Raw genomic sequence first — 14,248 nt, 5'->3', positions numbered from 1 at the left:
ATAGAATACAAAAGTGGGGGGCGCGGGGATCAAGCGCTGGGAAATATCTTTCTCAGAGACCAGCGCAGACGGGTCACAACATTTTCAAACAACGATAGTAACATTTATTATATCAAAGCCATTTTATGTTTTATTTGGAACTCTGGCGCCTTTTTTTTTTCTTCCAAGTTCCCATAACATGACAGTAATTATAGCCATCAAGATGTTCCCTAGAAGATAGCACTCCAAAATCCCGAGGCAGCCGCCTCGCTGTCCCATCGCGGGAGCTCAGACTATGCACATGACATCACGGTGTAGTTTATTTTAAAAGTGCTTTAAGAATGTAATGATAATAATTGTAGACAGGGAAAATTAATGGGAGCGTGGCCGGTCTGCAAATTCCATTTATAAAACCCTCCTGCTGCTCAAAAAGAGAGTGCTTTCTTGTTAACAGAGGCTTCAAAATACAATTTGGAGGATGTGTTAAATAAACTCTGTGCTAAAGTCATTTTCGGCCGGGCCCTCTGTGGACACATTTTCCTCTGACTTCACCACGAGCCCTCCACACGACTTCCCTGGGAGGACGCGAGATTCCGCCGAGAGGTGGAGGGTGCGAGTTCTCACCACGGCCGTGGGGCAAGGACGGGTTAAGTGGTAAAGCTGGTCTCGGGCCAACGAACACACACACGGTGTGTCAAGCCAACCCGGCTGCGGCCGTCTAACCGCACAGATGCCTGGGTTGGGGGGTCTGAAGGGTCCCGTGTTCACCGATGGTGCGTGGTAGACGCGGAAGCCATGAGCACATTCATCCCTCTCCCCGCACGGCACGGGCTGGGTGTCCTTCCTCGAGGCTGCTTCTTTTGTGTTCCTTCTGTCATCCATCCTCCTTCCCGTTCGTAACTTTAGCAGAAATAAAATAAAATAACCTCCCCGAGAAGGCTTTTCAAATCCTGCTCATGATGGAACAACCTGTTCAAAAGGCGGCAGTTTTGTCCTGGGAAGTTACCAAGGAGATCCGATTGTTTCCGAAGTCTCTGAGCGTAAAGAGCGGACCAAAATTTATAAGGCTTTTTTCAGTCATATTTCAATAAAACAACAGAAAGGGTCGGGGGATAAAGCCGCTCTACACGGCCTCTCTAGCTCATCGTCAGAACAATCCTTCATTCTCTGAGGCCTCTAAAAATTGTAAGTATTCGGTAAAGCACTCCACGCCTGATAGTTACTTAATGTGTCACCCATCGAGGGGACCTCCAGTTATACTGGGAGATAATCGTGCCAGACTCAGTGGCACGCTAATCAGAGCCTCCTGCTACCCTAACGTCACACCGTGCAGCAGCTTCCCAGTGCGCACGACCCTAAGCCAGCCTCGACTGCCCCCAACCCTGGTACTGCTGACCTGATCACCCCAAAGTCCCCACTCGATCAGCATTAGGACTAGGAATTCACCAGAATGAGAACCTCGAACCTCGAGGAGTCCCACACTGTGAGGGGCCACCAGAGGGAGAGGATTTCTCCTGGATCGGGTTATTACTCCGCGTTAGATAAGACGGGAAGTAAATGGGAGACGGCGGGTGGGGGCGGCCCCCTCACGAGCATGCGCCTCGTGGCCAGACGCCCGAATTTGAATTCCGACCCAGACATCGACTGTGTAACCTTGGACAAATCAATGACAAGGCTTAATTTCCTCATCTTGAAAACAGGATCGTGCTGGCTCAGAGCTCAGTTTGTGTAGCACGGCACAAAGAACTCAGAGTGTCCGTGACGAGGCCACATGTGAGCCACCCGGCAGTAGGTGCCGAATAAACAGTGCCCGAGGTCCTAGTAACGGTAGCAGCCGCTGTCGCTGTTATTGTAGCTGCCAGTCCCCTCGTCACGGACGCTGGGAGAGCAAGTCCTAAAATAGGTCTCCATTTTCCCCCTCTGACAAGTAAGAAGATCAGACTGAACGATCGCAGACAATCCCATCCGGAAAAGGATTCGCAATCCAATGAAATAAGAAAACTCGTAAATCTGAGCAGAGACGTAACAGTATGAGAAACACTCCCTGATGCTCACGAGGGCAGAGATTTCGGTCCGTGTTTTCTGGGGGTCCCTTCGTCTTTCTCTGCCCCGAAGGCCAAGTGCTCCTACAGGTGAGGGTCCCACACCCCATAAGGCTCCGCTAAGGGCATCCGGTCAGGACTCGGCCACGCTCTGTGTCCCTCCCCGTGAGCTCTGGTGTCAGAGTCACAGTCTCGAGGTCATTCGACAAGTCTCTGAGGCTGAGCACACTGAAGCTGTTCATTTCATGTGACTTCATCACCACCAGCCTCCCAAACTATCCCCAGCCGGTCACTGTTTAGAGCAAAATAAATGTGTTTTTTTTCTTCTGGAAATCGAAGGACACACCTGGTCCCTGAGGCCATACTCAGCACACCATCAGGCTCCGCAGGTTCCGAGGCCACTTCCCAGCACTCGGTCCAGCAGGCCCAGGAAACCAAGGACCAGGAGACAGAGGTGGAGAGTGTTCCCCTGGCCTTGACCCAAACAGTGACTCACGACTCAGTGACCTCCCCTGAGGCCGTTTCTCCATCAGTAGAGGGTCCTTTGACACTGTTGTAACCATGTCACCCGACAAGCTGCTCAGTGCATCCCGAACTCAGCGAAACGGGGCCTGCCTCGGCACCTCTCAGCTGACCCCAAAGGCACTCATTGTAATATTATATGCAGATTTATTGCCTCAAGGAATGAGCGTTTCCTGCTTGGAAAGGAGGCCTGGGCACACCCAGGGGACGGTCCCCGGGACCGAGAACCGACAGGTAGGGGCAGTCACTGCACCGGGCCCTCTGGGGACTGTCATGCTCTGGGGCCGGCATGTGCGGCACTCACGGAAACAGAAAGTCCGTGAGAATGGCCTTGGCGATTCCCCCACGGGCAGGTGCACTAACGATGTCAAGGAGCCTTTCTGCTGGAAAAGCGCGGAACCACGGCCGCCTCCTGCCTGCGTGCTCTGCCGTCCAGGCCAGACCGTGATGAGGCCCAGGGCCTCTGTCGCCGAAGCAGAGGCCTCGAGGGACATGGTTCGGGGCGGCGCAGAGACCCTAACGGCCACGGAGGGGTGGGTGTGGTTGCGTCTCCGGCTGCCCACGGATCATCTGGCTGCAGAGGTGGCAGATTCATTTCGAGAGATCATTTCCACACACCGCACACACCAGTACATACGCCATCGACCAGCTGCATGGTCTTTGAAAACTTGTTTAACTTCTCAATAAATACTACTAATAATAAATGGACTCACAACAGTCCTTTTGCGAGGTTGAAAGGGCACAACGTGGTCATCCTTTGTAAAACACTATACTGATATGTTCCTTTTTATTCATTCGACTAATATTTATCATGAGCCTACTCAGTGCCAGGTACCAACATGAGTGCTTGGAATATACCAGCAAACAAAATACTTTTTAAACTGCCCTTATAGAGCGTATAAGGAGGGCGGGGGGAGGGGGAGCCGGCAGAGCTTAGGGGTGGACATAGAATTATAATAAACACAATAACTAAGTAAATTATGGGTTCAAGGTGGCTGATCAGTACTATAGAAAGAAAGCACACCGCGAAGCAGGAGGGCCTGGGCTGTCCACGGAGGGTCACGAGGTGGGGCAGGGTGGTCAAGGCCTCGTCAGAAGGTGACATCGGAGGAAAGGCAGGAGCTCACTGAGGAAGTTCGTCAGGTGGACGGCTCGAGGGGAACTTTCCCGGGCACAGAAAAGAGAGTCAGGGCGAAGGCCCAGAGTGGGGAGCGCGTCCGAGACCCCGAGATCCGGCACAGGGGCCAATGAGGCCGGAGCAGAGGAGAGTCGGGGAGGGGGAAGAGCAGGAGAGGCGACTCGGGGCGACGGAGGCGGGGGCAGTGCCGGCCGCGTGGCCACTCGCCATCAGAGGACTGTGGCTTCTCTCTGAGTAAGGCGGGCGACGCTTTGGAGTTTTTGCCCAGAGCATGGACACGAGCCGTGTTTGTATTTTACAATGATCTCCCTGCCCGCTCTGTTCAGAAAAGATGAGGAGGGGACAAGGGTGTGGGGCAGGGCGGGGGACCACTCAGGAATCTGTTAGAATAATTAAAACTAGCGATGTCAGTGCCTGGACCAAACGAACAGCAGTGGAGATGGTGAAAAGTGGTTGGATCCTGAATTTTATTGTGCAGATAAAGCCTTCGCGATTTCTTGCTGGGAAAGAGAGGGGTAGATTTGAGCCCAATGTTTTTGGCCTGAGCAATTGAAAGGATGATGATGCATCGACAGAGACTGAGCAAGGGTTTGAGGGGGACCAGTTGATGACGACTGAGGGTCTGAGGGGGAAATGAGGAGTCGACCATCGGCCGTGTATGTTTAAAATATATGACTGACATCCAAGCTGAGATCTAGAGAATGCAATCTGGGTATCGGAGGCTGCAGATTCAGAAGAGAGGAAGGAGATGGATGGAAACGTTCAGTGGTCCTCAGCATGGCGCGTACAGAAAGCCATGAGACTGGATGAGCTCAAGAAGGGGTGATCATCCACAGAGCAGAGAACCGACTGAGCCCTGCGGACTGCAGTGTCCAGAGGTCGAAGGGGAGAAGCATTCGGAGGAGCCCGAGAAGGAGCAGCTAATGAGTTTGGAACAAAACCAAGAGAGAGGGGCATCCGGACAAGAAGAAAGTATTTCCAGTGTCAAACAGTGCTGATATGTCCCTGGATTTAGCAAATGGAAAAGTTACTCGTGAACTTGACAAAAGCAGGCTTAGTGGGACGAAGGGGAAAAGGTCTAATCTGGACGGGTTTAACAGAGCATGAGAGAACAGAATCGGAAGCAGCAAGGAGACGCAAGACTTTTGAGATTTTCCTGCTAAGAATAGCAAAGAAAGGAGATGCCAGTTGGGGAAGAGGGGAGAGGAGGCCATCGGAAGAAGGATATTTTTAATAAGAGTGATAACGACATGTTAATAAGCTGATTTAAATGACCTGGAAGAGAGAAAAATGACGACCGAGTAGAGAGAGAGAGTTGGTGTTGCACGAATGGGCCTGTGCCGAAGTGGACGGTCTGGTCTGGCTAAGGCAGGAGCGAAGACCGCTCGCTGAGGGTGTCGGGGCGGGGAGAGGCTGTGGGGGCCAGGGGACACGCCGCTGTGGCGATCTATGGACGTTGCTTCTGGATTATTTCTCTTACTCACTTGCCACCGCCCCCGGGGATCCCATCGCTATTTTGTTTGAATTTTCACCTCAACACGATGTTTTATAGAAAATCCTTTCTAGGGTATCTCTCCCCCATCGGCCCGTTGCGATAGGGAAGGCAGGTGCGAGTGAGGGTCGGCGCAGGGAGGAAGCCGTCCACGGCACAGGCCTCCGGGGCGAGAGATGGGTCCTCCAAAGGGGGAGGAGGGACGCGCAGGAGATCGAGCGGAGAAGATTCAGCCAACGCACAGTCCTCCCAGGATTGCGCTGCAGACGAGACTCCCGAATGCCTGCGAGGAAGACTGTCCCCCAGCTGCCACCTCCCCAAGCTCCAGGTGGCTTTCTCGGTCAGTTTTTCTGATGGCGATACCAGCTGGAAGGACGAGCCGAGTCCTTAGTTTTCTCAGAAAACCCCCGAATAGGTATTCGAATGCATGAAAAAGACACACTATTCCTTCTCTGCAACCTGGCTTCCCAAGGCTAAATGGAGGCAAGGTTATTTGACACTTCTTTCTGGAATGTAAAACCGTCGACCGTTCCTGAGACCGGCCAAAACCGCACCGCCAAGGCCTGAGTGCTCGGGTGTGAGCGCAGGGAGGGGAGGCGGCGGCATGGACGGCCGGACGGGGTCCCCGCGTGGGGTGTTGCAAGGGGTTTAGAGCCGCCCGGTGCCAAACGCCTCACCCGCAGGTCTACACTGCGATGTTAGGAACCAGCCTAATGGAGGAAGAGCACGGAGCACTTGGCAAACAACCGCCGGCCGTGATTCCGCAGCCCTAAGAGCTGGCAGTCCCACGGCAAAGCCCCGACGAACAAGGGAAATAGGGGACAGTGGGGAGCAGAGGACGTCGCGAGGTTGAGGACGGACCAGGCCCGGCTCTGCCTCCGGCTCCGCGTGCCGTCCGCGCGCCCGTGACCGTGAGCTTGTTGCGCACTGGCCGCCGGCCCCTCCCAGCTCGGCCTCCCGCCTGTCCTGACAATCAGCCTCCACAGCCGTCGGAGCCTGGTTTCTCAGCGAGATGTTTCTCTAGATTTTTTTGTGGGTTGAGGACGGACCAGGCCCGGCTCTGCCTCCGGCTCCGCGTGCCGTCCGCGCGCCCGTGACCGTGAGCTTGTTGCGCACTGGCCGCCGGCCCCTCCCAGCTCGGCCTCCCGCCTGTCCTGACAATCAGCCTCCACAGCCGTCGGAGCCTGGTTTCTCAGTGAGATGTTTCTCTAGATTTTTTGGGGGTTAAAAAAACACGTAGCATTCAATTCACCATTTTAACCGACTTTAAGCGCACAGTTCAGTATCATAAACCTCACCTTGGCGTCCAACAGATCTCCAGAATTACACAGTATTTGCTCTTTGGGGACTGACTGGCTTCTGTCACTTAGCATGATGTCCTGGAGGTCTCTCCATGCTGTAGCAGATGATAGGTAGGGTTTTCTCCTTTTTAAGGCTATGTAATATTCCATTCTGTATAATGTAATGCCACATTTCCTATAACGGTTCATCTGGCATTGAACATTTGGGTTGCTTCCGCCCTTGGCTATTCTGAATAATGATGCAGTGAGTGTGAGTGCACAAGTGTCTTCGAGACGCAGTCCGAATTCTCTTAGGTAAAATCCCAGAGGCGAGTTTGGATCATACGGTCGTTCTACTTATTTTTTAAGGAGCCGCCATAGCGTTTTCTACGGTGGCTGCACCAAGTTCCATTCCTACCAACAGCGCACGAGGGTCCCGATGTCTCCGTGTCCTTGCCGACACTTGTTATTTTCTCTTCTTTTGGCAGCAGCCATCCTAATCGGCGTGACGTGATAACTCACTGTGGATTTGATTCTCGTTTCTCATGATTAGTGATGCCGAATATCTCTCACTATGCTTGTTGGCCATTTGTACATCTTCTTTGGAGAACTGTCTATTTTTTAGTTGAGTTATTTGAGTTTTGTTGTTACTATTGTATTGTAGGAGTTCCTTGTATATTATGTATTCCTTACATATTCTATATAAACCCTTTATTAGATACAAGATTTGCGAATTTTCTACGTTGCTTTTTCACACTGTTGTTTATTTCTTTTGATGTGCAAGAGTTTTTAAGTCCGATGTCGTCCCATTTGTCTAGTTTTGCTTTTGACTCGACAAGAGGTAGAGTTTATAGGTAGAGTACCGGTCTGTCAACAGCTGTGTCTCCAGAGCCTCCTCTTCTTCCCTGGGAAAGAATTGGTGGCAGTTGTTGGGCTGCTTCCAACATCTGGGTCCCCAAGTATGATCCTCAAGCTACTTCTCCCCATGTGTTCCAGGGTCCTTCATTTTTTCCAGTGCTTACAAGAGAGCAGTGCCTAATCTCTTGTTTTTGGCATGAATAACAGATCTTTAATCAAACCAGATGAGCTTTCGGTAGTAGCTCGTGAACAGACTCTCCCCTCATCCCATGTGCGCTGGACCAAGCTTTTCATCTACTGATCTACTGATGGAGACAGTGCGGATGATCGGACAAAGTCATCCTTCATTGTCTGGCACCTGGCCCCTCTCTTCCATCATCACTGGCCCCCTCTCTCTCAAGCCGACATCCCCTAACGCTGTCTTTGCATATGTGGCTTCGTCTGTCTGTCCTCAATGCTGTCCCCTCCCCATTCTTTTGCCTTCGTTCCCTCGTAATTCCCTCGATATCACACGAGAGTCAGCTCAGGGCCATCTCGTCCCTCATTCGCACGAATCCACTCCCATCTCTGCCCTTTTCCCACTCCCAGAGCCTCCTGCGCGGTCCTCTAATTCAGTACCTTTCACATCTGTCGCTACCCAGCAGCTCCCTTCCTCTCGGCATCCGAGGGACACTGCGAAGATGCAGACTATCTTCGGGACGTTGCGTCTTCAACACTTGGGACAGCTTTTAAAACGGAATGGGTTCTCATTCGTGGCTGAATGACTAGACTGCGAAAGACCAAAGCCTCTAGTTTGTTTTCAAGGTTTTTTTGACGTCACTTAACTGATATCACACCAAAAAAATGATGGCTTTTTTTCCATTACAACTAATACTACAGCATGAAGAGGAAAGATGACGTTCAAACCGTATAACCAACAGTCGTATGCATAGCGAACGTACCGATCTCTTTTTCTTGCTGTTGAGTTTCATTTAAGATCTACGATCCCTTACGTACGATTCCAAAATACAAAAAGCCCTGAACATTAAACGTTTTTCATAACTTTTGGGGCACAAAATCTGACCTGATTTTATTATATATGATTAAAAAAATTAAAAAAAAACTCGACCTCAACAGATGTGACACTACTTATTATCTTTATTTCATTTGGTAAAAGTATTCATGCGTTTTGTTAGGAAATGCTGGGTTTGTTAGAAAGGGCTGGCCTCGGCCACACAGAGGGTGTGACACAGTGTGAGGTACGCATCTGCACCACATTATTTTTGTAATAACCGAAAAAATCCGAAAGCATCTGGTCCTGAGGATTGCAGGATTAGGGCTGTGAACGGGAAGTGAATATTGCACAGGAGCCCAAAGGAGCTTTGAGTGCCTAGTAATGGGACCAGTCGGACAACAGCAGTCATTAAGAAACCGTCGTTCACGCGCAGACAAGAAAATGGGTCTTTGTTGCACCGTCCTCTACATTTCTCTTCACTAAACAGCTTTGGGGGCCTGTTTTTTTGTTTTGTTTTGTTTTTAATTTATTGCTCGGTCTTTGTTTACTTTACTGCTCACATCACGTGAACTATCCTACCGGGCACCCACAGTCCTCTAGTCAACGCTGAGCACAACGGTTCTTACCTCCATTTCCCAGTTCAGGCCGCTTCCGTTGCCATTTCCTGTGGTCCTAGCATCTGAGCTCACCTAGGGCAAACCTTAGGTAAAAGGATAATTTACTGATCTATGTGTGATTGCTCTCTCTATACCTTCGCTCTCATCTCTATGACTGCCGGTTTCAAGCAGAGGGACACACCCTGCGGGGGCTTTCCTGACTCTGGGATCTTAGCAGAATTTACAGCAGAACTCAAAGGAGGGGCGTCCAGAAGGCGGCGGGAGCGTCCTGTGCCCCAGGGCAGGAAAGCCTTTTGAGTCCGGGAGTCTTCCTGCCAGGTCTGGGAAAGGCCTGGGAGCCCCGAGGACCCCTTCATTCCTGGGGGTGGAGCTTGAGGAAGTGGCATGGTCTCCCCAGGCCACGCCCGAGCAGGGCTTCCTGGCGAAGGGCCCTGGACACTCAGGGTCCCGGGCTCAGCAGAAAGGCCTAGGCGTGGAGGCAAAGAGCAACCAGACAGCAAGGACGCTCGGTGGGTCGACCACGAGGACGTCAGCGAGAATGTGGGAGTCCAGAGATGAGGACCTTTCGCCCAGATTCTGGGACATCCCTGAAGGAAAGGAAGCGGCCAACACACAGGTGACAGAGATGGAATCAGGTAAATTGGAGGCCTTGATGTAAGGAAATTTCAAAAGTGGATAGCCCTGTCCATTTGAGCAGGCAGACCCGGATTTGTGTCCATTCTGTGTAACCAGATGGGAGAGTTTTGTCCTGCACGCTTCCTGTCTCTGCTTGCCTTGGTCGGCCCCGTTACCAGGTCTAAGGAGGAAATTCTAGGCAAGTCCCTGCTGCCTGCCGCTTGACATGATCCCTGGAAATGCCCCCAAATGAAATCATTTTTTTTAAGTACCAACAGAGCATAAAACATGCAAGTACAATATAACCTGTGAGTGCGAAGTAGAATTTACACTTAAACAATGTGTATTTATGATGTTGCTCCCCTTCCTCCACTGGGGACAGGATTACTTCTGTGTACTTAATCGGAACACGTTTTAAATCACCCCATGCAATGGGCCTGGTGGCGATCCATGATGGCCAAAGTATATAAAATATGATGAAGTTAAGGAGTTGCAGCTGAACCAACAATTTATCTTCCTGGAAGGGAGACATTCAATAAATCCTCTCTGGGTTTTGATAGCCTATTAAAGTTCCTTAAGAGCTCCAGTACATTTGACTACTTTTTTTTTTTTTTTTTTTAGCCATAATGCCTTAAACAAGCTTTGGTAATCATAAATATAACACTAAAAAAGGCAAAAACAAAGAATTAGCAATTAAATCAGTCTTTTGGTGGGACCAGCCAATGAACAGAACCCTCCTCCAAAGGGAAGTAAAGGATTACATTAAAAGCCAGGCTGTATGGGAAGCATTTTTTCATTTCTTTATCCACTTATGGGGACTTATGGTCTAGTTTTTATTCTCGCTTGGGGAGTGAGGGAAACACCTTCTGATAAAAACAGGATCATTGTTTCTTTATCAGATAGTATCTCTAGCAGAAACACTGAAGGCGAAATCTCATCTCACTCTGAAGGTAAGTTTAGTTTCATTGGTTAATCAAATGGTTTAATTAAAATAATTCATCGTTCTATTTATATAATAGCTTTTTACCCTAAACTAGGAACCGGAAAAGATGGAATCTCAGTAACTACTAAAGAAAAGTCCTACAAATACAAATGAATAAAAATTTATCTAACATGTTTTCTTTTGTGACAAAAATGCGACAAAAATAATTCATCAGCTAAGGAAATAACCAAAATAAAGTGAAATCACTGAAAAATATCATTCAGTTGGATGTTTGGTGTCTCAGTCAAGCACTCCAGAATATTTTTATTCAGTAAATAGACACCAGGTAAAACAAGTGATCCAAAGCTTCTTCTAGCATTAACAAAATTTTTATTACCAACCTGCTTATATGTATGTATGGTCACAGATAGCTAGATGTCCCATAAGCTAATAACATACTGTAACAATCAGAAGATTCAGAACAGGAATGTAGACCCTGATGGAACCGAGGCAGAAAGTAGGGACAAGAAAAGAAGAAGCCCCTACTTGAAGCCAGATAAAATCCACGAAGGAAAACAGAGCTCAGAGTAAACGTAAATACAACTAACCCGAAAGTACAAACGAACTGGGTAGTAATCATTTCAAACAGGTATACTTTGCCTGACGGAAGTAACGAGAAGACAGGAAGTAGAACTGGAGGAGGAGCAAGGGATCCGTGGTCACGGTAGAGTTCAAGGCCTGTCCCAGGACAGGTCAAGGGCACGGGAGCGGAGGCGCTGCCTTGAGCTGGCAGAAATGCTGAACTTGTGGGCGTTGGAGGTGAAGGCTCCAGGTGGAACTCGAAGGGTCAACCCTTCGTCTTCCAAATGGGGTCTAAGTGGCCATGGAAAGCTCTAAGGACTGCTGGTGGGCTGAAGCCACCGAGGCCGGGAAGAGGAACTGAGAGAGGACAGGCATGGAAAAAGAACAGCACACTGTGGTGGAAAGCAAGGCGGCCCGGCTGGCCGAACACACAGGTTTCAGTCCCGGCGATGGGCCCTGGGGACTGTCATCTCTAGGTGCGTCCACGGTCACTGCACCCCTGGAACGAGCTTCATGGCCTGCACAGCAGGAGTGTGGGTCCACGTACGTGCTTCAACACGGACTTCACAGAACATGTTCACGCTCCAACATGGACTTCGCAGAACACTAGCCCCACGCATAATGCTCCAAGGACCTTTTTAAATAAACATGGCGTGGCCAAAAAGATCTGGAAAATTCTGCATAAAGACTCTGAGATGCCTGACTAAGAAAATCTGGTTAGACGGTGTCACCCAGTGTTTCCCAAACCTACTTGACCCCGGAATGCTTTTTTTCCGTGAAACATCTTTTAATATAAACTGCAGTCTTTGCAAAACACACGGGACTAGGTGATATTTCCAAACTTAAGTTCCTGAGAGCCTCCAAGAGGGAAGCACAGAAAAGGCCTGAAGCTCACACTTATAGTTCCTTGTTAAGCCCAGGACTGCAAGGTTAGTATGGAGGGATCGTAGAACCCCCTAGAACCCCCAGGAGGAAGTAGATGATCAGTGGCAATTCCTAGCTGATGATTACAGAGACAGAACAGAAACCCACAAAGGGAAAGTCGGCTCTTGCAGACCCATCCGAGTTCTGGCGGGTTGACCAGCTCACCCATATCTGTTCATAAGCATCCCTTAGGTACCCTCACCGTGCTGAGTCCTGACATGGAACACTTTACTTTCCATCCCAAATAAAGATACGAATTTATAATCCCCAATTATAATGTTAAGCTCTAGGAGGACAAGGAATTCCCTAACACATCCCCGAGGCCTATCTCAGGTCTGGACGTAAAGTGGATTGATTTATTTATTTATGCATAAATGTTCCAACAGACAAATATTTATTGAGATGTGCTAAGTATAATACCATCCTCTAAGGAATTTAAGGCCTGTTTAAAGTGACCTTAAAGTAGTTATATTTAGTCTACGGCCATGTCACCCTGAACAAGCCCGATCCCATCTGATCTCAGAAGCTAAGCAGGGTCGGGCCTGGTTAGTACTTGGATGGGAGACCACCTAGGAAGACCAGGTGCTTATAGGCATAAAAAATAAAAAATAAAGGCTTGTAAGCTGACAAGGTCTTTGCAATCTGTGAGGTCAACCAAGAGTTGCCTCATCTAAAAATAAAAAAACAGTTGTCTTTATTGTCAAAGGCAATCATAACGAATGTCGAGTGATCGTGAAAACGTGATGATTTTCAGCCAAAAAAAAGTAATGCATTTATTGATTATCTCCAGGTACATCACTACATCTGTGGTACCTGGTACATCCAGCGCTTAGGATGAAGATAACATATTAATAATGGACAGGATGGACGCTTACTCGGACAATAAACCGATATGTTATCAGTATGACTCTGGCCACAGAAACAAAATAATTACAAAAGGAGAGAAAGAAAAGAACCAGAAATGTTCACGACATTCACAGAGAAAACTTTTTCTATAGGAGAATTGAAATTGCTTTTCAAAAAATATATACGTTTTGTTAAAAAAAAAAAAAAAAAGACTGGTTACAAAAAGGTATTCCACAGTACTTTTTGTTACTGTCTTTTGAAAGAAGGGGGAAAACGCAGATTTGGGTTCATTTTGCAGATAGAAAGCCCAAAGGTGTTCCGACTTGTCTGCAGGCACATGGGGGACAGCCTGACTCAGGAGCCCGCCCTCTGCCCCAAGCCCACCATCCGGTGGCCCAGCCAGTCACTCACTCACAGACCCAGGCCCTTTGCGATGGGCCCACTTTAAAATGGCAGTTACTTGCTCTTATTCCAAACACTGCCTCTTAGGATGTTCACAATAAAGATTATTCTAACTGATTATTATTTCCGAAATGACTTTTCCTGCTGCGTGTGGACACCTTCGCTTCCTCCCCGTCTCCCCGACCTGCTCTTTCCCGGCCCCGCCCCGAGCCATCGTCACATGCTCGGCTTTATCTCAGAGGCAGTTAGCTGCATGTGCTCTCCACCCCTGTCAAGCGCTCCGCCCCAGTTCCCGCCCCGATTTCAATAGGAAAAGCAGAGCGGATATCCCTATAGAACCCCGTCGGCACCTCATAAGGCCTACAGCCTGGAACGTAAAATACTTCCGATCCCTCCGTTGTCTCGCAGCCCGAGCGGATTACAAGGAGGGCACGTAAAATCAAAAGCCAAGAGGGACCAGACCATGACTTTGAATGAGGAGCAGAAGCGGAAGCCACGAACCAGTTCCAAAAAACTCGGAGTTAGAGAGTCAAAGGTCTAAGTGGCCTGGAGAGAAGGAGGGTCTGATCATCGGAATGTTCCCAAATACGAAAATATAAAAAGCAGGAAGTCGGCCTGTGTTTAAAACATAACTTCGTAGCACATGGATTTTGAACGAGCGACATGAAGTAGAAAAATAAGAGAGAAGCTTGGGCAGACTGCGTGAGTCGGGACCGTATCTGCCACCAGAAGAGGTATGAGGTGTTTCTTCCTCCCAGCTCTTCCAGTTCACTGATAGGCCACTGAGCGCTCAGGTGGCAGGTGCGAAGTGTTCCGCTTCGCAGGATTCCGGAACCTCGGATCTGTCAGGCTGCCAGAGCCATCCTCAGCACGTGCCTACTGACACACATTATGGGACCCCGGGGCATTTTTAGCTTCGACAAAAGAACAAGCTAAGAATAAGTCGAAATGTGGGAGATGGTTGCTTGTAAGCGCTGATGATTTGCCCTCTTATCCGCCATTCTCAAGGTCAAGCCACGTCGCTGTGCCAGCTGT

The 14,248-nt window shown here is 49.2% G+C and overlaps 1 pseudogene; it reads left to right on the top strand.

The window, feature by feature from the left end:
- The first annotated feature begins 12,440 nt into the window (after positions 1-12,440).
- Positions 12,441-12,560, top strand: LOC112483289 (annotated as a pseudogene).
- The last annotated feature ends 1,688 nt before the right edge of the window (positions 12,561-14,248 follow it).

Source organism: Pteropus alecto, unplaced genomic scaffold, assembly GCF_000325575.1.
Source record: "Pteropus alecto unplaced genomic scaffold, ASM32557v1 scaffold65, whole genome shotgun sequence".
NCBI classification, from domain to species: Eukaryota; Metazoa; Chordata; class Mammalia; order Chiroptera; family Pteropodidae; genus Pteropus; species Pteropus alecto.
This window is presented reverse-complemented; position numbering and strand designations above follow the sequence as displayed.